Below are 24,435 nucleotides of genomic sequence, written 5' to 3'. Positions count from 1 at the left end.
TAGGCAAATCCTGAATTGTGCTATCAGTAGATGCAGGTTAGTTATTTTTCTCCATTCTATTACATTGCATTTCTACCTATAAAATGGGAATAATAACCCATGCTTCATGTAGCAAGAACGACACAAGACAAGGTGTGTTGAAAGGATTAGCAGTGAACCACAACATAATATGTGCTCAATACGTATTTATTGTTCTCTCTAAAGCACAAAAGCTGTGACTCACATCACCCACAGCTTAGGGAGAAGCAGGGGGAAAGTGCTCATAAGTAAGGATGGATTGTTTGATTATAATTTGATTATTGAGCTTGGGAAGCATTTCAAATTTTTGATTCTCTGTCTTTAGTCAAAAGTAAACTAGGGCCTCCCTGGTGGCGCAGTGGTTGAGAGTCCGCCTGCCGATGCAGGGGATACGGGTTCGTGCCCCGGTCTGGGAGGATCCCATATGCCGCGGAGCGGCTGGGCCCGTGAGCCATGGCCGCTGGGCCTGCGCATCCGGAGCCTGTGCTCCGCAACGGGAGAGGCCACAACAGTGAGAGGCCCGCATACCGAAAAAAAAAAAAAAAAAAAAAAAAAAAAAAGTAAACTAGAGGGGGCTTCCATGGTGGCTCAGTGGTTGAGAGTCCGCCTGCCGATGCAGGGGACACGGGTTCGTGCCCCAGTCCGGGAAGATCCCACATGCCGCGGAGTGGCTGGGCCCGTGAGCCATGGCTGCTGAGCCTGTGCGTCCGGAGCTTGTGCTCCACAACAGGAGAGGCCACAACAGTGAGAGGCCCGCATATAGCAAAAAAAAAAAAAAAAAAAAAGTAAACTAGAGTTTTACCTTTTATCAAAGTTCAGCCCATGAACTGTAAATAGGATGGCACTCTTCTCACACCAGGAAGTCCCTCTAACAAGTAAGAGAGGATTTTAGAAAAGATGGTTTTCTGGAGGCTATACATGGGAGATATTTCCACCACCAAGCAGCCTTAAAAGGATGCGCTTCTTGCAGCATAGAATACTGATTTCTTCTTCAGGAAGATAACATCTTTTCACCTTTCAAAGCACCTGGGCAAACCAGGTGATAGGTGTAAACATATCTGGGTTTTCATTTATTGAAACTATCAGAAAAGAACTTGCCAAAATTGAAATAATGCCTTCCCACCAAAAAGAAACATTGTGTGCTTAAAATAAAATATTTTCCTGTCTTGCTAATACCCGTATCTAAACCTGCTGGGCCTCTGCATTTTTCTAGGTACTTCAGAGACACAGGCTACAGGGGCTGAGGAACATTGGTGTGAAATATGGGTGGCATGCAAAGGTGTCACCAAAGTTCAGCCTTTGCTGCCTTTAACCATTGGGTTGGAAGATGCAGCTCTGCCCTTCTGTGGATTCAGAAGTGGGGTAATGTGTGGGTGTGCCACTCGTGACAGCAAATTTCCATAGTGTATCTGCCTCTTTTTCAAATCACTTGGTTATGGGCCATTGAGATTGACATTTATTACCACCTAGGGCTTTTCCAGTGCCTGCACGCTTATACACCCACGCTTACTCTTTAAAAGTCAGGTCATGTTTCTGTTTTAAAACAATATATATTCAGCCTGGTGGCCCACCTTATTCACACAATCAGCTCTAAATGCCTTTTTGGTTTAAAAAGTAAAGATTTATCATCATTGATGCTGCTTAGAAAGAATACAATATAGGCCCATCATCATCACCATCATCACTATATACACTTATATAAGCTGCTACTGTGTGACAAGCATCATATTTATTGAATTAAATTAAATTAATTAATTTATATTATTATTTTATTTCATTTCCTTGCCAACTTTGTGAAGCAGGTATTGGCATTATTCCCATTTTACAGATGAGGCTACTGAGTGCTAGACCGGTTAGGAAACTTGCCCAGAGGTCACACAGCTAGTTCTTGGTAAAACTGAAAAAGAAATCGTATTCATTTTCTAAGGCTGCCATAATGAAGTACCACAAACGGGGAGGCTTAAAACAGCAACTGTTATTGTCTCACAGTTCTGGAGGCTAGAAATCTGAAATCAAGGTGTCAGCAGGGCCGTCCTCTCTGTGAAGCCTTATGAAAGTATTCTTTCTTGCCTCTTCCAGCTTCTGGTGGCCCCGGGGGTTCCCTGGCCAGCAGCTGCGTAACTCCAATCTCCACTTCCACCTTCACACGGCCTTCTTCCATCTGTGCCTACGTGATTCTGTATCTTTAAACAGCATTCTCCCTGTGCGTCTGTGTCTGTGTCCAAATTTCCCTCTTCTTATTAAGGACACCACTCATATTGGATTAAACCAACCCTAATGACTTCATCTTAATTTGATCACATCTGCAAAGAGGATTTCCAAGTAAGGTGATATCTCATCCACAGTTTCTGGGGGTTAGGACTGTTAAATATCTTTTTCTTTGGTGGAGGAGGATAGGGACACTATACTACTCGTAACAAAAATCCAGTCTGTCTGGTTGTAGGATCCAGTTTTTCATGGATTCTTCCCTGGAGGCAAATTCCTAAAAGGTTTTGCTCAGTGGGAGTGTACAGACTGTTGAGGGATGCACTCTGCAGAAAAGGGTGCTCGTAGAGGTACAGGATGTCCGACCTGTTTATCCATCCCCTGACTCTACAGACCGTTCAAACCCACCAACAGACCAGGACTCTGCTAAACAAAGAAAATAAGTCTGTACCAAATTCTGACTTGGGGCTCCTTTTACTCCCCAACTTTCACCAAAACTCCTTGGTTTCTAATGGTCCGCAACAAGAGAAAGCAGGGGCTTCCTCTACGGACTTGTTGCCCAGAGACCGCGTGGGTGGGGCCGTTGCTAGAGAGCCACGTGGCTGCTCTTTGAGGGGCAGTGGGTGAAGCTGCTGAATCGACAGGGTCTGGGCGCTGCAGCCTGGGAGAGCTTCACCTGTCTCAACTCCTCTAGGCACAGATTCCTGCCACTAGACTGCTGGGGTAGCCAGACTGGAATCTTTTTAAAGGTTAGCAACTTTGCCTGATGCCATCTGTCTTTCTCTCTCTCTCTCTCTCTCTCTGTGTGTGCTTGCTTCTGATTCTGTACAATGTGCAAATTTAGAGCTTCCTTGGAACAATGCCGAGGGAACAAACCTCAGCTCTGGCTTTCAGTCACCCCCCAACTCTTTGTGGCAGCAGAGAATGGTTGGAGAATACAATGACGTGAGTAACTGGGACAAAATTTTACAAACTGCTAAGGGACCCTTCATTTTTCTGTTGGGGAAATGGAGGACTACAGAATTTAGGGCACGACCAAGGTCACACAGCTAGTGAGAGGCAAAACTGACACTAAACCTTAGGTCTCTCTGATTCCCAATCTAGAGATCTCTTCAATAAATTAATGAATCGGTGCATTTTATAAACCTTTTCCTTTTCAAAGGGCTTTCAAAAAGCATTTCATCTTTTCCTCCCCACCACGTAGCACTAAGAGAATTGATTCGAATCCATCAAGAGTAGCTCAGTACCTGGTATATGCCCTTCGTACAAACCAATCTGGATTCAATTCTGCAAATGTTCTCTCTCAAGTCTCACATATTTTTGTTTATTCCTCTGTACCTTGGTATTCTGTTCAGGGTTAGCAAAGTTCAGAATTTGTTTTCCACGCAGTGGATGGTTTGGTTCCTAATAAGGGTTCCATGCTCTCCAATGCTTCCTGGAACCAATAGACCCCAAGGCGACTGCCCATGTGCTTACGATTGGCAGTTGCTGCCTTTATTACTTTAGAATCCTCATCTCCCTCTCTGTTTCTGAGCTTATCTTTCTACCCCTCGCGGTTGTGGCTTTTGCCATTGCTCTGCCATAAGATAGCTGAAAAGAACACAGGCTTTGAGTCATATAGATGTGGCTTTGAACCTGTCTCTGTCACTAACTGAGCACGTGACATCTGTGTTCCCACAGGTACAAAATATACCAAAACAACAGAAGATTCGCAACCTTTCTTAAAAAGGTGTGATGGTTAACAGGATAACAAAGGTTGAGTGCCCGGCGCATAGTAGGTATTCAATAAATACCAGCTCCCCTCTAAGAAACCACATGGGAAGGTTGTGCTGATGGTCCATGCTCCTTTACCTAGGCTAATGTTTGAGGTTATTCAGATTATGAAACGATCAGATTATGAAACGATAGAGGCACATGTCGTATCAGCATTTAAAGGAGTGGTTTTGACACTCCCTGAAGGAGATGTATGGGTGGGGCAAAAGCATAGCAAAAATCCCAGCAAGATTGCGTGATGTCTGAGGACCCTTCCAGCTCTGATACCATATGATGCTAGTAGTTGCTTGTGAACACTTTTTAGAAGAGCCTGAAAGAGATTAGGACAGTAAGAGAGAGAGCTGGGGACCGTTGGAAAACTATGTATCATTGACTAAAAATAAGAAAGTTGAATTTGTTGCACGTCAGTCATATGCCAGGTACTTCTTACTTTGTGTTTTCACAAATGTTATCCCATTTAGTGTTCGGAAGAACCTATAAGGTAGGAATTATTATCCCATTTTTCAGATGACAAAATCTAGGCTCAACTTGTCCTAGTAGCTCATCTAAGTTGTGCAGCTCGTTCATGATGCAGAGAAATGTGAATTCAGGTTTCACATTCCATGGTGTCTCTTAGGAAGGCTGAGCCGAGCAACATGCTGGCGGGGCTCAGGCTGAAGGTTTGGAGAAACGGATTCAGGCGAAGTGGGGAGCCCCAGTCACTGCTCCCTTTACGTGACTGCAGTAGCAGATGGTTTCACCGGAATAGGGACACCTGCACCCCTCTTTGGGCATTTTTTTGAGATGATAAATGACATGAGGAGACATTTTTGGGCGAAGGGATTGCAATCGATAAGACCAGGTGTCCTTGTTGGAGGGCATGGCCAGGTGATGCTGAGTAAATATTCCTGAGGTCCCATGAGGTTCTCCTCCCTGACCATCAGGACAAGCCCTACGAGTGAATGCAGGGTAGATAGGCGCTCATATTTGCAGTCCATTATGGCTTATAAGCAGCCTCAACTTATTTCCAGGGGGTGAATTAGACAAAATGGCAATGACCATTGGAAATGAGAGAAATTGATTATGTACAAGATTTATTCCTTATTCAAAATGATTTGATCTTCCTTACCATCCATGTAATTTATTTCTTTGAAGTTTGGTCTGTTTTTCTTCACAAAAGATCTATAAGACATAAGTATTTATATTTAAATGTCTTGAAAGGAAAATAAACATCCTCACAGGGTTATCTGCTGTACAAAATTCAAATCCTTATAGGTGACTTTGGAAAAGTCATAGTCTAACTTGGTATTTTTACTTCTCAAGTGACTCATTAGAATATTTTTCTGATGCACTTGAAATTGGTAATTTTATTTATTAAAGGTCTTTGAGTCTATAAATGCTGACTTAAAAAATAGAAATTACTGTAACTGTGGATGTCTTTCTCCTTGAACTTGGTGATCAAGGTGGAGGGCAAATACTGGGATGAGTCTTGTTACCCCCAAACCACTCCCCTAAACCATTGCCAATTTCCTTCCAGCCCAAACTAGTAATAACTTACACCTGAGTTAAGGAAATCTTCACCCTTGGTTTGTAGAGTTGGCTGAAGACCAAAGAGTGGCCTGAATCTCTGGGTCCAGTGGGTGTCACTTCTAGATGAACCATATTTCTTGGGCTTTTTCATTAGCCTTGGATGGGCGGGTTCATATTTTTCTCTACCAAGGAAAAAACTGTTTCAAGAACCAAAGTACAAAACATCTATTTTTCTTTGCTCTTTCTTTTGTTTCCATTTTATCAAATACCATCTGGAAAACATGGAGAGATATATTGTGATATATAAATGTGTTCAGCATCATCGCTAGAATAAAGAGAGAGTTTAAAGCATAGTAAAGGGAAAATTATAGGATGAGCTGGTGGATTTTAACAGGCTAATGATAGGATCATCAGCCAGTTCCAAGTATTCCCTAAAACTATGTGTGTATTTAGCTGTTTTTGCTTTATTATTTGTTGAGTTTCAGGATTTATGTATGTATCTTATTGAAAACACAGAAAGATACCCTAGTAATTAAAGTTAGGCTGGCTTTTATCATTTCAATAGAATTTAGACAGCAAGTGGCTATATTACAGGCAGTTGGCCTAGAGATTAATTTATGCTAGTTCCATATACATGAGTGCCTCCAAGTTTATATTATTTTAACCCAAGTCACTCCCGAGGATTGGAAGAAAAACAAATGGTTGTTTGCTGATACCCACATGCTATATTATTGTGGCATTTGTCCTCAGCTAGTGAGATCTCTTCTTTTCCCAAAGTACCTCTAATGGGTTTGATAATAAATGCCAACACATTTCTTGGAGACTGGCTGTTTTATAATAGTGACAGTTTGAGGATTACAGGACAACCAATATCTAGTCTCTATGGCGTGCATACACTTAGAAGGGCTTGGACCTCTGCAAAACTCTTTGAAAGATCACATCCTTCTTGGGCTTTGAGTGTTTGTGTCCTGGGGTGTTTCAGGGTTGACCCTGGACAGCACTCGTGGCTATTAGTTCATGGTGTTCTTGGGAGGCGTTTGAAGTCAGCTGGAGCCCTGCTGATAGAGCTGCTGAGTGCAGCGTCGTATCGACATAATTTCATGATGTGTTTGCATCGAGGGCTCTGGTGCCCTTTCTGAGTGAGGTAAGCACTTTTGGAGCCAGTGTTGACAAAGTTATCTGCTTGTTACCCACTTTTCAGGAGGCTTTCTGTTCTCCTGCTTCCCGGATTTTTTTCCCTCTTTGTTTCTCCACCAGTGATACCTTCTGATGTGCATTATTGGTGCTTATTGTTCAATGGTTTAGAAGTTGAAATGTAGCCAGAGATTTTCCTTCCACACACCATTAATGATGTAAACCAGAGAGCTTCCTGCAAAGAAGATAGGAAGTATTCTTTACTAAAATGCTGGAGTTTTTTCCGTTTCATTAAACTAGATTATTTATTTCATTTATCTGGGGACACTCTAGATTACTGCGGCACCCAGGAGTTGGGAATGTCCTACAAATCCATCGCCCCTGCCCCCAGCAGCACCCCTAGGCCCGGCACCCCTGTCCCTATAGCCGGAAGTGTCCCATCGCCGGCTCGATGCCAGAGCCGCTGCCCCTTTCAGACCACTGTTTAACGACTGTGGACCGCCCTCCATGGGCTACGTGCAGGCAGTGAAACCACCTGGCGCCCAGGGCTCCCAGAGTACTTACACCGACCTGCTGTCGGTCATAGAGGAGTTGGGCAAAGAGATCCGGCCCATCCGACCTATGCTGGCAGCAAGAGCGCCATGGAGCACCTGAAGAGAGGCATCATCCGTGCCCGGGCCCTAGTCAGAGAGTGCCTGGGAGAGATAAAGCGGAACGCCCGCACGTAACAGCCTCAGCATCTGGACCTTTCCGGGCCACTGCAGAGCCCCTGCTTCTCCCTGGCCTTCACCCCGAGTTGCACTTCCCATCCTGGGCTTCCTGTCCTGTGTCCTTTGGTGGGTGCCCTCCAGGAACCAGTGGGCGGCTCTCACTCCAGTCGGCAGCTAACTGGAAACCCCCAAAGGAGTTAGCAGCGAGGTCACTGTGAATCTCACCCATGACCTGCCAACAGTGTTGATCCAACTGGAGCTTCCTCCTTTCTGGGGCCCACACCGCTCAGCTCTTACCCAGGACTTCTCACCACTTTTCCCAGACCCTTTCTCCCCAGCAGGGCCTCAGAAGGCCTATCGCCTCCCAGCCCTGTCTCCTGGGCCATGGCGACTCTTCTCAGTGAGTCTTTTGCTAAATATGCCCTTTTTGTATAAATAAAAGATAATTTGGAAAAAAAATTGATATTCATTAAAATAAAAATAATACAGTGTTCCCTACATTTATTTGAAGAACTGCTCCTTTGATTAAAATCCTGAAAATTTGTAACCATAGTGGGGGAAACAGTTTCACTTTGACAGCAGTAATTGCACTGGCCTCAGAGGGATCCCTGTCCCACTACTAGAGGCTGATTCTGTCCCAGAAACACTGGGCTCAGCTGAGGAATCACTGCTTTGCTTTGCCACATGAGAGAGAGTTGTCTTTCCTCCAGCCTGTATCTTTCTGATAGCAGATTTAGTTTTGTGGGCGCCCGTGAAGTCAGAATCCCATTTCTACCACATCCCGTGTCCCTATGGGCACGTTTCAAATTGCTCTGGGCCTTGGCTTTTTCTGTCTGTAGAAGGTTAGCTCCTTTCTCTCCAGCTGAGATGAGGATTAGGTGAGAATATGAATGGAGAAGGTCTGGCACAGTTGCTAGCCCTCTGGTGGCACTCCATCCAAGTCAGTTTCCTTTTTCCTCTGGGGAACAGTCCCCATGACTGTGCTTGAGGACCATCAAGAAGCAACCTCCGCCAGGGAAGCTCCCTCCACCCTGGACCCACCCAGCAGGTGCACTCAGAGGTTGTTTCATTATCCACCATAGAGTTTGAAATTCTATACTGGTGGTCTGTCCTTTGGTTGATGGACTAAGATGATGTCACGGTTCAGCAATATAGCCATTTCTTCTCCCTGGGGCATTACTGAACTTCAGTGTTCCACTGAAGTCAGGAGTGGCCATGTTAGCAGTTTTGGCCAATGACATGGGAAGGAAGGCCATGTCACTGTCACTTCTGGACAGAGCCTGGTGAGCCAGTCTGTGCTTTGCCACACTCTTTCCCTCTGCCACATTCACGGGTCAGATTCTAGTTGCTGCCAGCTGGATTCCCCTCTGCAGTTCCCCTCAATCAACAGGTTTTCCTTTCCCCCACTGAATCACGCTGGACATCCGGTGTGAGTGGTTATAATCCTTCATGGCTGTAAACCCCTGAGATTAGGGGGTTGTTTGTCAGTGCAATATAACTGAGGTATCCTGACCGATGCAGATGATAATGATGGTTATTAGGTCTTTAAGATATTGCATTAAAATTCAAGTTGTCTTGGAAAGAGTAGCAATTTCAGCCTTTACCACCTGAAATCTTAGAGTGGGAGGGGATTAAAAGATCCAGGGAACAACAATTGGTGTGACTGTGACACAGATAGAAATGTAAAGGATAGAATGCTGAAAGGAACTAGGACAAGCTGTCAAAAACAGACTGCACACTTTTTCCAGTGGCCCTTTGCCAACACTGCCTGTGACCCGGAAGGTCAGAGGCTGCAGTGAGTACCTGAAGCAGAGAGATCTAATAGGGACCAGGAAGCACGGATTTCAAAAAGCCTCTGGAGGTGCTAAGTAAATAGGTTTTGTGTTTAACTTTTGGTTTTAATAAAAACCAGGTCTTAGTCCAGTGGTTCTCAAACATGAGAATCATCATCACCGGGAAGGGTTGTTAAAACACAGCTGACTGGGTATCAACTCCAGAGTTTCCAGTTCAGGAGGTCTGAGGTGGGGCTTAATAATTTACATTTCTAACAAGTTCTCGGGTGATATTGATGCCGCTGGTCCAGGGACCAGCCTTTGAGAATCACTGTCTTAGTTCCACAAGAGAAATCAGGGATCCCCTCCTAGAAGCGAGAAAGGGAGACAGCTGAGAGGGAGTGGCCACCTTGCTCAGCACAAGCTTGTTCTCCAGGTGACCCCTGGATGAGTTGGCCCAGGCCAGCCCCCTGTGCTTCCTGCCCAGGATGCTACAGAGGGTGTTCCCAAGTGTCTCTCCACATTGTTTGAGGATATGTCTAAGTATCACCTTCAGAAGTGCAATGAAGGGAGGAATAGGTGACTGGCTCAAGCTTAGGAATTTTAAGCACAATAATTCAAACAGAGAGCTGAGAAGGAGGGAGTGTTTTCTTCAATTCATGGGCCACAAGAACTGTGGAGTCCCCGAAAGAGGAGAGCTTGAAAAGCCATATTTTTATGGAGCCCCGTGGGTATTAGGAATACTGAATACCAAGAAATATGTGTAAACAGAGAAGATATTAAATGAATTCTACATTCCAGAAGGGTAAAAATGCCATGAAACGTTCTCTTCCAGTTCATCAAAAAAAGAAATCACAGAATCTGTGAAAATATTTAGGTAGCTTACGTGGCCCTTGCAGGATTGCAGTTTTTCCCATTTGTGGTTTGGGGACCAGAGAGGAAAAGTAATCCAAGGTCTCACATAATCATTAAGAGACACATGGAAACAGGAAATGAACTATCTATTAAAAAATAAAGAATTATGTCAAAATAATTGTAAACTTGCAAAGCTTATTCATAGTTTCATAAGACAAATGAACTTTGGAATATAGTCTATGCAGTGATCTAAAAACTTGCACAGCTTCTTTAAAAAAGGATGGAATAACTAAATATATATATATGGTGACTAAGCATATTTATTCTTGTAGGAAAGACAAGACTATGCCAGATAAGGAAAGTTCTTTTAAACTGAATCTAATTATCTTGAAAGGTGAAGGATAGTTTTGCCTCACTTTTTCAAATGGTAACTTCCATTTTTATGTCTCCTCTGAGTCCCATGGTGTTTTGCCAGCATTAGATTTCTGTAAACCTAAGAGAATTGACAATGTGATTGCATTCTCCATGGAAATAAAATGTAAAGAGGACTTCTATGTAAATAAAATGAGAAAATACTCTGCCTGGAACATAGCATAAACTCTTGCAGGAAGGAGTCTTCCACTGCTCTTGGTAAAGGCCTAAAGTAATTCTCCACATAGCTATGTTGTATTAGCAACTCATGGTCATGAGTTGATGATGAGCACCTCAGAGTAATAAACCAATCGTGGGATGATATTCATTAAAAATTGTGTCTCCTAGATAGAAGAAAACATCCAAGTGTGCTAGGGTAGAGCAGGCTAATGAATGCAGGGAGGAATCCCCCAGTGTTTGAGGTACCCACTTTCCAGAGAGGTTAGATGAAACTCTCACCAGTTAACTCCCTGTTCTTTTAAGGATGAAATTGAAATTTCATAAATCTCCATGGCTTACAGAAGTGAAAAAACAGCACCAATAATCAGTTTTCTAGGGTTCTAGTTTCATTAGTTAGGATTATGCAAGTTTGCATTATGGCTTTTGTGACCTTAGGCCCTTTTACCTTCAAGGGCTACATCATCTATGAAAAAATGATTCAAAATGATATTTTATAACTGTGTTGTTATAAGACAAAAATACTAATGGCCTCATTATTGAATATTTATTTTTATCATATTCATTTTATTCTTCTGATTTTAAAGTAAAATGAAAATAATTTTGTGGACTCCTGAAAGTGCTGTGGGCCCTAGGTATAGTACATGCTCTGCCTAATCAGGTCCACTCCCAGACTGTGTTTGGCTGCAAATTAAAATTTAAAAACAAACAACAACAACAAAAAACTTCACTAACATCTGGCTTATTAGCACATAGTCTTCACATAGGAGAATGAGAGCTACATGAAGCAGAACCCCAGCCAACTCACAGATACATTCATGAGCCCAGGCATACCTGGCCAATATCAGCAAAATCCCATTGACACAAGAGAAATTGTTGCTATTTTATGCCACTAAGTTTGGGGTAATTTGTTATGCGGCAATAGCTAACTGACATATAATGCTTTAGCAGCTATTACATTGAGTTGGGATTTTTTTTCCCCCAGAATGCAACGTAACGCCACTGTAAGGTTTTAAAAGGGGAGTGCCTGCTCTGATTTACTTTTGACAAAGTTCACTCTGCCTGTGGAGAAGAGATTGGAGGGAATCTAGAGTGGAGGACAGGAAACCAGTAGGTGACTAGTGCAATAATCCAGATATAGAACGATGACATGATGGTGGTTAGGCCTGGGGGGAGGGGTGGAAATGGAGATGCAGAGAAATGGATGGGAATGCATAATATACATATTCAAATTCTATTCTATGTCCTGTGGAGGATGTGAAAAGGCACAGGGAATTATAAGACCATGCTGTGCCTTGATTGAAAGGATGAGAGGTAGATTGTTTCTGAAGGGAGGAATGCTGAGTTAATTAGTGGCTTTTCTGATCCCACCCAGAAAATCCTGCTAAATGTTCCTAAACTCACTGAGGGCCAGATTCAACTTTTGAAATCTGTTTGTGGGAATCAAAGATAATGGCAGAAGCAGATGGCTGTGAAGGATGCTATGGTGTAACATTTTGTGGGTTATATTTTAACAGGATGGTAACTGAGCCTTCTGAGCTTGTCTGGTCTATTGCCCTCCTCAAAATTCTCTATCCATCTCTCTGTCTTCTCTCCATTTCTATAATTTGCAACAATTTGATTTTCTCTTGAGGAAATCTACTTTCAGAAAAGTGAGAGATCGTGAAGGGCCTGCTTGTTTATCTTTAGTTCAACCAAAGAAATGCTCCAACATAATTTCACTTTGGGGTATCACGCAATTATAGCATGCTATTTCTTTATGAAATTCAAAGAAACATCTCACAAATTGATTCTTAATTCATTTCCTAGAGGCATGCAGGGTTTGCTGTGGTTATCAACAGTTTTCATGTTCTGAGGAGTGAACTGAGGTATAGCAATAAAGCAGCTTCCTAAACACATTTGAGGCAAAATTGAAAAAAGCTTTCAAACCTCTTCAAACCACTCTCCCCACCCCAGGTCATACAAATATGGAAGGAATATACATTTTAAATCTACAAGCTTTTCAATAAATGGGAAAATATTGATCTTTCCTGGGTGATTTCTCTTTCCTTGTCCATTAACATTGATATGAGATACTAAAAATAAAGCGAAAAACTGCATTTCATTTGTACTGGAATCATTTGAACAAAATGATTTCCTTGCAAAAGTTTTCTTATATTGGACATTATTCATTCATTGTTAAAAGAAAATTAAACTGTCCAGAATAGTATGTAAGAGGGAAATCTAAGTATGGTTGAGGCAGAAAAATAAAATTTCTGAAGAAAACCAGTAACATTCTCTTAACAATAAATATAATGTAATGTTATTTCTAGTTTTATTATATTTATATTTTTGTATGTCTTGAATTTGTCTTTATATTCAGAATTATTTATATTTCAGTATAATGTTAATGTTAGTTTGAGATTAGTTGAGTGATATTTACGTTCATCTGTTGATACAAATGGGAATAGATGTATTTATTTTGAGTGAGGCCTGAAAAATTGGCCAACTCATTTCTGCTTTTTTTTTTTCTCACAGTTTTAGTCTTAAAACTTTCATGTGTTTTGGCATCATTCAACTCTTCACTGTGCTTTTTTCCTTATTAAGAAACTTATCCCTTAATTAGCTTGCAGTCCCTTCATTTGAAACTCGGTCCATTTGATAACTCTTTGTTGCTTCTAGAACGGTCGGTGCAGGCTTGTGTGGGCTTCCATAACACAAAAGCCAGATGGACTTTTTAAAACAGACAAATTTAGCCTTGAATAGAGAACTGTGAAAATTAAAAAAAAAAAAAAGAAAAGAGACATGAAAAGAACCACAAAACAAAACAAAACAAAAAAAATCTTGGTACTGATAAAAACCAGTGAGAAATCACAGATTCTCAAATTAGGGGAAAAGCAAAACTTTTCCCATCTCCTTCCCCTCCTCCTCAGCCTCTATTTTTTAATTTGTTTTGGGCTCAAGCATTGAAAAGTTCTGTTCCCAATTAGAACATTTGGGTCTGAGAGGGAGTCAGCTGCCTCATGATATGAGTAGAAGACAGAAGGCTGTAGATAGATTCAGAGTCCCTTTGATAACCAACACCACTCTCTCTGTGTGCTAATTTGCAGAACGGGGAAACTATTGGCATGTTGCCTTCAAAATCCCTTAGAAGAAAAGCATTAGAAATAAGAAAACATTAAAATTCTGTCCAAAGTGTTTATCTTATGGAACAAATGTATTGGGGCGTCTCAACATGTTCTGGGTATACAAATGAAACCATTTTATACGTATCCAATAACAGCCCCTTCAACTAGGCTATGTTGACCCACCTTTCCTGCTGGGAAGTAATTCCCTTAACAGCAACTTGGCCAGCTCCTCTAACTTTCGTGTCCCTTTTGGTTATGAGAACAGTCCATTTTGTTATTTAAGACTCAGTCCTATTTATTTTGATACTTCAGTCTCAAATCAGACTCAAATCTTGTATCCCCCCCAACCCTCTCCCCACCCCACACTGTTGTGTCTTCCACTCGAAGGCTTGGAGGTTGGCAGTCTGCTCTTCACGTACTTGCTTCCTGCTTCTTCTCTTTGAACTCCTTTCTTTAGACACCAGAAGCCTCCATCGTGGCATGGTCAGCAGGGGAGCTGATGGACTGGAGCATGTGGTACAGGAAGGGCTCCTGGTCTAGTCCTCCTTCAGTCTGGTCCTTTCTGATGTTGGTGCTCTCAGTTCATGTGTCAGCCTGCATGCAGGAGGTGTATGTGTGAATGTGTGTGTGTGTTCATGTGTGTTCAACTTCTCCCTGGCCCCTTCTATCAGTGAGAACTCCTCCCTCCACCCAGAAGGCAGTTGTATCTTTGGCTTGAGCATTAATAAACATCTCCAACCCCTTGTTCGTGTTGGACTTCTCATCACTCGGTCCAGTGGTTATCTTGAATGGCTCCGTGGCTCCTGTCCTTCTAACTTCCATGTTGTTTCACATGGAACTGTGAGAGTTCTCTACTGCTGGAGTCCTCTTCTGTGTTTCCCAGGTCCACAGAGACTTGAGATGGGGTAGGGCTGCAGCCTCTAATTTCCAGGCATATGCCAGCCCTGCTGACTGGAGCTCTGGACCTAGACAAACTGTCTTCAGAAACCTCTAAGTGAACACTAGTCTCTGTACTCAAATATGCCCCCCCGCCCCCGCCCCCCGCCAAGACTCCAGGTCATATGCATCAAGTAAACACTCTTTTCTCCTCTTGCCTTTGCAGGCATTGGAACATAGAAAGGAAAGCATGCCATACTTCTTGTTTCCTAGCACGTTCTCTCAATAGCTTTCAAGGCCCCATCCCTGTGGTTGCACCAGAGGAGAACTTGAGGTCTGCAGCCCAGCATGTACCCCACCAGTCTCCCTTTCTCAGCGTCACCATCAGTATTTACTCACGATTCTCTTGGAGACTGCCTTACTTGGCTTTGGGGAGAGGGAGGCACCCTCCATGGCCACCGAGACATGAGGGAAGAGATTTTCATCATGAACACGGACTTCACCAAAGACTAGTTACTACCCATCCATCTTCAACTCAGTTCATTTCTTAATTTGACTGGGGACAGTTTGGAGATGGAGCCCTCTGGGAAAGTGCTTATTACCAACAGTTTCAAGCTCAGCTTTGGACCTTGGCCATGTTTTTGGGACAACAGGAAACATCCCTCTCTACATCCTATTATATCAGTGTCATACTTTGTAATTTATCGTCTTCACTTGAACTCACCAAACTCTTCCTGGTGTTCTCTTCATCCCATGCTGGTTCAGACGGGGGTTGTGAATGGAGCTAGCAGTTTCCCAGGCTTACAGACTGGGCCTCTAACCCTGGCCAGTTACCCACAAAATATGTCCACAGGCCTTAGCCAGGCCATCATGGTGTGAGGGAAAGGACAGTCATAACATAGGTCTGAACCTTGGCTGTAGATCCAGGGCTGACTGTCTGTGACCATGATCTCTCTAGTCCTCTAGAAATCTTCATTCTTCGCTGTCCTTCATTTCTAGAACAAAAGTTTGAAATAGATTAATGATTATCAAACTTCTTTTGAGTAGCAGAAGCCATTTTTCAAATTGGCTATTGAAATCTAGATCCTCCTTAATTCCCAGCTGCAATAGTCCTTAAAGCATCTACATGAAGCATGAGGACTCCACGGTACAAAATTTGAGACCTACTGAAGTAGAATCTCATATTGCTCTCCTTTCAACTTTAAAATTATTTTGAGTGTGGCTATCTCTGCAAAGACAGAGCCCACTGTTAACACACAACTTCATGTTTATGTCTGACTTTCTGAATGTCAATTTCATATTGGGCTCACGATCAGTAAGGCATCTCTCTGTGTATTTTCAAATTGTTACGGATGCTTTTAGAACTCAAAGGTTGTTGATGTTTTTGTCTACCCCATTTTATTTGCAAAGTTAATACTTTGAAAACTGCTGCTTTCATAGTTCTAGAGTAGCATTTCCCCATGAGCTGGACACTAGTCTCTTGAGAGGTGATCTGAAACAAGGAGTTTCCTGGTCAAAAAAGTTTAAAAAATGCAGTATTCCATGTCCTCCTCTTAGAGATTTATGAAGGGCTCAGAGAAGTTCTGTGGAAAGCAACATGTTTAACTTTGTTTAACTCAGTATTTCCTAAACATTTGACCACAGAACCCATTGTTTTCCCATATAACGTTAATTAACATCCTGTAGAAACAGTGTCCCTTCTAATATATTCTGCAAATCATTGCCTTTGAGGAGTGATCAACACACTTCTTCTGTAAAGGGCTAGATGATAAATATTTTAGGCTTTGTGGGTTTCACTGACTGTTGCAACTACTCTACTCTGCCATTGCAGCACAAAAGCATCCATAGCCAATATCTAAACAAATGGGAGTGGCTGTGTTCCAATAAAACCTTATTTATAAAAACAGGCAGTGGTACAGGTTTGGCCTGTGGGCTGTGGTTTGCTGTCCCAGTTCCTCCATTAAACAAGTGAGATTTATTCTGACTAGGGACGGTATTATCACAAATAGTGGAATAATAGCTTAGTTCTTTTCTAAGCTGTTCAAATTTTGCTGAACTTCAGAGACTAAGCTACTGAGGATACCAGACTTCCCTGGACTTCTTGAAATTTGGAGCTGGCTAACTGACTCATTTCGTGCTGCCTCTTTGACCAGATATTTATCTAGCTGTAAAATCCTTGCCCAGCTCATGATCTATATTGCTAAGCATCAGCTGGTTTCACCATGATGAAAGGCAGGCAGCAAATAGGAGATGTAGCAGCCACCTTAGTGTCAACTCAATTATTGTATCTGAGATGAACCATCCATATTTTTCAAGCTCTCAGAAAGAAAATGCTGTAAATATAATCAGAGGCATTCAGACAATCTTGGCCATTTCCCGAATGGTTTACCATAATTAGATACCATATTAGTTGTTTATAGCAGCCTAACAAATAATTCCAAAAACTTGGTGGCTTAAAACAGCAAACATTTATAATTTCATAGTGAGTATGACTTAATCTTGGCAGCTTAGCTCAGATCCCTGGCTCAGGATCTCTCCCAAGGCTGCCATTAAGGTGTTGGCAGGGCTGCAGTCTCATCTTAGGGTTGGACTGGGGGAGGATCTGCTTCCAAACTCATTCACATGGCAGGTCTAGGGCCCTTGAGACATCATTTTCCATGTGGGCCTCTTTGCAGGGCTGTTCACAGCCCACCACCTGATTCCTTCCAAGGGAAGGCTGAGAGAGAGAGAGAAAGAAGTGCACAGGACAGAAATCAGAGGGTTTTTTGCAACCTAATCTTAAAAGTGACAAACCATCACTTTTGTATATTCTACTCATTAGAAACATGTCGCTAGGTCCAGGCTGTATTCAAGGGAGGGGACTCTACACACCTATGAATACTGGGAGGCAGAGATCCTTGGAGGTTGTCTTAGAGGCTCTCTACCACATACACTAAATTCATCTAAGGTAATATTGTAATTTTTAAATTTCTATCCACAATGAGGGTTCAAAGTACCTGGACTTGAGGAGCAGGGGAAGGTGCCCCCGTCATAGTGGAAACATTAGACTGTGTCTCCATGAGGGCTTGAGATGAGAGGAAAGGAGAAGGAATATGAGTGTGTGTGTTGCCGGGTGGCTGGAGGAGAAGAGAAAGATAAGGCAAGAGGTTATGGAAGCATTTTTCTAGAGTCCTATGTCCTCACTTGGGAGAAAAGGAGCAGAAGGGAAGCTGTCTGGAGGAGATCTGGCCAGTGGACTCCTTCACAAATGCCTTCTTATCCTGGTATACCTCAAGCATGGTTCCCCTTTTCCCGCTCATTCCTCAGTGCTTTGGTTTAAAACACACCTCAAGGACAAAAGGACCACACTCTCCCAACACCCACACATGTTTATCACCCACTAGCTATGATCTGTTATTGCCAAAGTAATTTGATAAAGTTTTATCATTTTGATTGTCTAATTGGCCAATAAATAAATCACAAAGAAAAAGAAAAATCTGCAACTCAGCCCCATACAAGGGACTAAAGGGAATACAATTATATGCTATATCTCCTACTTTCGATGATCTTATATTCCAATTATGGCAATGAGGCAGACATATGGAAACAGTTATATTAAAATTAAAGATTTAAATAACAGTTCAGGGTAACAATGGAAGGAATATCATAAGGCTGCATATGATTAATTACCAGCTGAATTATATAGAATTCATCATGATTGGAATTCAGGGGAGGGAGAAGGATAGTTGTGAGGGAGGTGATCAGGGAACATGCTGTGACGCACATGAGAAGGATCTGGAGAGGGAGAGGGAAGGGAAGGGCATTCCAGGTGGATGGAATGGCACGAGGAAAAATAAGAAGGTGAGACAGGTGTTTGGGGGAAACAGTGAGCTAACCAGTTTGGAGAGTGGGTTTTCGGAGCCGAGGAGTCTGAGACAAGGCAAATGGTAAGTCAGACAGCCATGCAGGAACAGGTTGAGTTTAATTATCTAACCTGTGCTGGGTCCCCGAGGCAGATGGCTTGCCAACAAACTTGCATGAACTACCCTCTATTAAAATTTTTAAAAAGGGGTAAGTTCCAGGTTGATTCACTGAACATCTTGGGCTCACAAGCCGTGCCTGTCTTTTAATAGCAAGTGTGGCAAATGGAAACGGTACCTGGGCTTTGTCTCCATAGCAGCGACTCAGAAAAGCCTTGATGATATCCAGCTGAAAGAGACTGAACCGTCATCCCCCACGCACTCCCCAACCCGCCCCCCAGAAGATGAGGAGGCAATAAAGAGAAGAAGCATGGCTGCTGTTTCAAGAGACTCCCAGGATCAGGGAGACGGGGGTCCTGAGAACCAGGAGATCCTGGCTGATGGAGAGTTGGGAAGAGGACTCAGTGTAGCATCACTGTCAAGTCAGACTCAAATTTAGAGCAACAGCAAATGGGGACACTGGGCCCCTTACTTCACACTCTGCCAGCTCAAAGCCAAAGAGAACTTGGCACTGGGGAGAAGCCTCCCAGAACCTTCACAAAAGTTCTTAAAAAAATTCCTAAGTGAATGTGAGATCTAATTCAGTCCCCCCAAGACTTCCTACCTGTTACTTAACTTCTCTAGATTCTGTCTGCTTATCTTTAAAAGAGGGATAAGAGTATAACCTACATCATCCATAGGGTTGTTCTGAGAATCCAGTGAGCCCATGTATGTAAAAGATTTACAAAGTGACTTGTAAAAAGTTCTCAGTAACAGTTAGGTACCATTAATGTAACTGTTGTTATTCTATCCTTCCCAGCCTCTCCAGACATCTGTCACAAGAGCATGGAGCAAAGAAGTAGGTGTTTCCCCTTAGATTTAGATCACTTTGAAAGGCTTGGAATGACCCAAAGAGGGCTTAAGCCTTGAATGTCTCTGGGTTCTAGAATGTCAGAAAACATCTCCGCCTCCCTTCCTTCTTCTTTCCTTCCTTCAGAAAACTACATTCTGAGTGCGATCTCCGTGCCAAGCACTTGGCTAAGCATTCTAGAATTTCTCAGCTCTGGACATGCAGACTCCAAGAAGGCCAATGTTTAAGTCCTGGTTTCTGAGGCATCAGTGATCCTGTTTAGGTGTGAGTTCAGAGAAAATGAGTTAACAGGGTCTCTCAATAGATAGGAAAAATGATTTCACTTTAAGAAAGAAGACAAAAATATGTGGCCTACGTGTGCAGTTGGGAAGTTAATTCCGGTTGTGTGTCTGGAGGAGGAGGAGGAAGGCAGTGGTGAGTGTCCAGAAGTGGTGGGCCAGCAGGCAGGCAGCGCAGGGACTGGGACCAAGGCCTCCTGACGCAGGGCGGATGTGCACACAACAAGCAGCCCCTACCTCCATCCACAGCTTGGGGCTCATTTCTGCACCTGGCCTGACTTCCCAACCCCATCAGGTGTTCACTTGCTGGGAGGAGAGTGCCATGAAGGCGACAGGACCCAACTTCTTCTAATTATTTTTCTATGGTATTATGGTCATGGCTACCATTTAATATATTCTGACTCACAACAATGTGTGAAGTGTTCCACAGACCACAGAATTAAGCGTGGCCGTTGGCTATTATGCAATAGGCGGAAACCTTAATTCTACATACACAAGATCCCCAGAGAGGAAAGGAAGGCTCTGAAGAGTGAACAGCAGGGGGCACCTCCTCAGTCCCCGATTTGGTGGCCTTGACCTCAGGCTCCATCCAGAGGACCCTCTCTCTGGTTGCCCCAGAGGACACTGATTTCTGACACCTCAAGAATGTCTTTTCAAAATAAATGAGCATTCAGAAAGTACCTGAAAGATTTTAAGGATTTCAGTTGTTTCAGATATACAGAACAGTCAGTCAGACTGCAGTGAGGAGGGACCCCCAACAAATTAGGACCGATAATAGCTGGGGATATTACATTTCCCATTTTGCTAATAAGCAAGTAACTAGGAGACTAACAGTTGACAAGAGTTCAGTCCGGCCCTTGCCCAGCATTTATGGCATCCCAAATTAGCAACAAGTGTCATCAAGCATATGGACAGAGAGGAATTCCAGAGGAACCAAATCATTGCTCTCCAAATAGGTGGACAGAGGATGTAGTGAGGGGTCAGAAGTGGAGAGGACAGGCACAGGAAACCTTTGTGGTGTAATTTCTGTCCCAGAACAGGATGCCGGAAGGAGAGGAGTCAAAGCAAAGGGAAGTCTAGCATCCTAGTACAAAACGTTATCAGGACTGATTGGATTTTAATTGTTTCATTTTTTAGGGCAAGGGCTGCGTGATCACTGAGCCACTGAATCACTATTGTATTACATTTTTTTTAAAGTTTATTTTTAATTTAAAGTCAATAAATGAAAGGTTGAACAAACAAAGGTAGAGGTGGGGGTGAAGTCAAGGAGGAGCTTGTAAAAAAACACAACCACTGAGGGACTTTTCTGTAGGACTTTCTCGAGCTACTTCTCTTGCTGGACATCTGGGTCATAATTCGGAGCTCCAGTTCTGGCTTTGGCCCCAGTCAGATTCTTCGTGTGTCCAGTCTTACCAGGTCATCTTCCCCAGTGGATCTTAGCTGATAAACTCTATTCACCCAGGGAGTAGAAACTTCCAGCATCCCCTGGACTATGTGAGGTTCCCCTCCGTCATACAATTCTGATGCTTAGCACTAAAGAACAATTGATAGTGTCACCTCCCACCCCAATTTATGAAGAACCATGGAAAGACATATCTCTTTACAAATGAATCTCCCATGGAAGATCCCAGCCTATATCCACTGGAGAGAAAGAGCTTAGGGCTTATGTAACACCACCCAGAGTTACATGTCCCCAAGTGCAAGAGAGTTGGGGGTTGGAGAAAAGAGTTCACAAACATGCCCTTGGAATATGGAAAGTTTTCAGCACCTGAAAGTGTTCTCTCAAGTTGATGCATGATTGCGTTCCAAGTTCTTCCAGTAGCTCCCAAACTCAGTCTGAAGTCTTTGGAACAACTTGCCTGGTGCTCAGGGCATACCCATCTGCTATTGTCCTGACTATTTGCATTTTAATCACTGGACTCTAGTCTGGAGAACCTGCTTTAAACCACCCTCCATTCCCTGGTGGAGTACAGGAAACTCTACTTTGGGACTTTCCAATTCTTATGTTCTCCCATCTCTTCCGGATGGCACTAAAACTGGGACAAAAAAAGCTGAGTGTAGGCATGACCCAAGATGGGAAATGATGGGCTCCATGGGATGGATGGTACCCCCAGCCCCTCCCACAGGAAAGCAGGTCTAGCCACTCAGCTCCAGCACTAGAGCTGGGCCATTTTCTGAATATAAGAAATGTAAGGGATACCTAGACTTTCTTTAGACAATTCAGCCATTATACTCTCAACTCTCAGATCAAGTTGATGGCAAAGATTTGAGAAGGGAAAATATCATTCATTTTGTTTTCATTCATTCAACAAATACCTATTGGATACCTACTCTGGACCAAGCACTGTGTTGGATGCTGGGAATAAAAGAGTCAGCAAGCCAGCCATTTGTCTGCCCTTATGGATAAAACACAATAAATGAATAAGATGATTTCAAATTATGATAAGTGCTATGAAGGTAACAAGCAAGGGACTGAAGCAAAGGAGGTGGAATACTTTAGATGGGTGGATCAAGTCCTGCTTAAAGAGGTGGTAGGTATTTAACCTTAAAAGGATGAGAAAGAGTTTTGTAAGCAAAAACTGGGGAGGAGAAGGAGAGAGCTTTGCGGGGAAAGCAAATAGTGTGTGCATAGCCTTAAGGGGAGAAAGCCTGTGTGTTCCAGACATTAAATGAAAGAAGCCCAATGGAGGGTTAGGACCCCAGGAGTCGGAACCAAGACTGGAAAGAGAAGCAGGGGCCAGATCAAGGATGGCCTTAAAATCTAGAGGTGGAAAGTGGGGATTTTATTCTTCCCACTGTGATGGATGGAAATCTATTGAAGAGATGTAATTGAGGCTTATTAAATGAATGAAGGGGAGTGAAGTGATACAATTAATATCCCTTTATTTGTGTGTCTGTTGAGAATAGATTGGAGGAGTGAGAAGAGAAGCAGAGAAACTGGCTGGGAGCTGTTGCCATAACCCAGGTGAGGGGGAGGGTGGCCTGGACCAGTGCTTGGCAGTGGAGGTGGAGAGAAGTGATAAAATTGATTTAAATCAACCAGGTGCTTGATCCAAATAATGCCAAATGAGTGTATTGTCCTCTCTTCATTTTTTACATTCCAATCATTTCTGCATAAAACCAAATGGAAAAATAAGAGGGGAAACACAATTAAGGGGTAAAATGTTAATATAAAAACAGTAAAATTCTCCAAAGTTGATTTCTAAATATCTTCCTGAAATCCATCAAGATTTTTTTCAAAGTGATTCTTATAAGTAGGCACACCTTCTCTGGACTGAAATGACCCATATTAATTTTTGGAGAGGTGCTGCTTCAGTCAGAATGGCCAACAGGCTATGAAAGAATCTGAGGTCTAAGTCAACCAAATGTGGAGAAAATCTGGAGCCCTGGAATGAATATTTTTCCAAAAGGTTACAAGATTAATCACAAACTGATTTACAAGCGACACTGTCTGGTATGGTAGTTTGAAAGAACCATCATTTAAAAACAAATTTTAAATGGTATTTTTCATGAAATTATAAAGACAATTTGATCCATGATCATGAAATTTTCCAACTGGCATATCCTACGGACAACCGTTGGCCCACACCTGACCTTGGATCCTGTGCCGTTTGCCCTTCTTAACCTCACTCTCTTACCTAGTTTGGCTTCTCCAAGTCTCCTCACTAAGATATTCAGATCACTACTACAAAATGTTTACACAGATCCTTTGGTTCTCTTGATAATGTTACTGGCAATATTAAAGACTTTTTTTTTAGCTTATTTTAAAAATTTTTATTTATTTATTTATTTATTTATGGTTGCATTGGGTCTTTCTTGCTGTGCACGGGCTTTCTCTAGTTGCGGCGAACGGGGGCTACTCTTCTTTGCGGTGCGCGAGCTTCTCATTGCGGTGGCTTCTCTTGTTGCGGAGCATGGGCTCTAGGCACGCAAGCTTCAGTAGTTGTGGCACGTGGGCTTCAGTAGTTGTGGTGCGTGGGCTCTAGAGTGCAGGCTCAGTAGTTGTGGTGCATGGGCTCTGTTGCTCCGCGGCATGTGGGATCTTCCCGGACCAGGGCTCACACCCGTGTCCCCTGCATTCGCAGGCGGATTCTTAACCCCTGGCTTTTAGAGATATCTTTTATGGTGTATATTTTTCCTGGACAGGAAAGATGTCTGATTAAAGTTTGAAAACCTTTATAACATGAAACACCGCACAGATCACTCTTTTCTAAATTAGAAAATTTAAAACCTAAGGATATCTACTGGTTCATATTTCTAGATTTTTTTATGTTATTCTGTCTTTAGTTTGTTGAGATATCCAGACCAAAGCTTAAATGTAATGCATTTCAATTTCATGGCTTTATATATATATTTTTTGTAGTTTTGTTTTGTTTTCTTTTTTGGCCATGCTGGGCAGCTTGCAGGATCTTAGTTCCCCAACCAGGGATTGAACCCGGGGCCATGGCAGTGAAAGCACCAAGTCTTAACCACTGGACCACCAGGGAATTCCTCCATCGCTTTATGTTTTTTATGAACATGTTGTTTATGTTTTTAAGTTTCTACTCATATCACCACCATTATAGACAGTGAATTAATGACTCAATTTTCTTCACTTTTACCATAGAATAGTATTGGAGTTTGCGTAATATGCAATGTATGAATTATAGCACTTGTTAGTCACTAATTGGTTCTTTCCCCGAAGCAGAATCTAACTGGTTCTGTTCATCTTCATCTTTTTTGGTTAAAGCTTTCATTCCAGGCCTCTTCATAGGATGCTGACAAGCCCATGTGTTGTTTGCCTTTGGTCAGGTGCCCACTC

The 24,435-nt window shown here is 42.7% G+C and overlaps 1 pseudogene across 1 annotated transcript; it reads left to right on the top strand.

Annotated features, from left to right (window-relative positions):
* The first annotated feature begins 6,998 nt into the window (after positions 1-6,998).
* On the top strand, positions 6,999-7,367 carry LOC308627084 (cyclin-dependent kinase 2-associated protein 2-like; annotated as a pseudogene). Its single transcript has one exon. The product of its transcript is annotated as a cyclin-dependent kinase 2-associated protein 2-like (transcript).
* The last annotated feature ends 17,068 nt before the right edge of the window (positions 7,368-24,435 follow it).

This window comes from Mesoplodon bidens, assembly GCF_964165515.1.
Source record: "Mesoplodon bidens genome assembly, chromosome: 13".
Lineage (NCBI taxonomy): Eukaryota > Metazoa > Chordata > Mammalia > Artiodactyla > Ziphiidae > Mesoplodon > Mesoplodon bidens.
The sequence above is the reverse complement of the archived record's forward strand: the minus strand, read 5'-3'. Positions and strand labels throughout refer to the sequence as shown.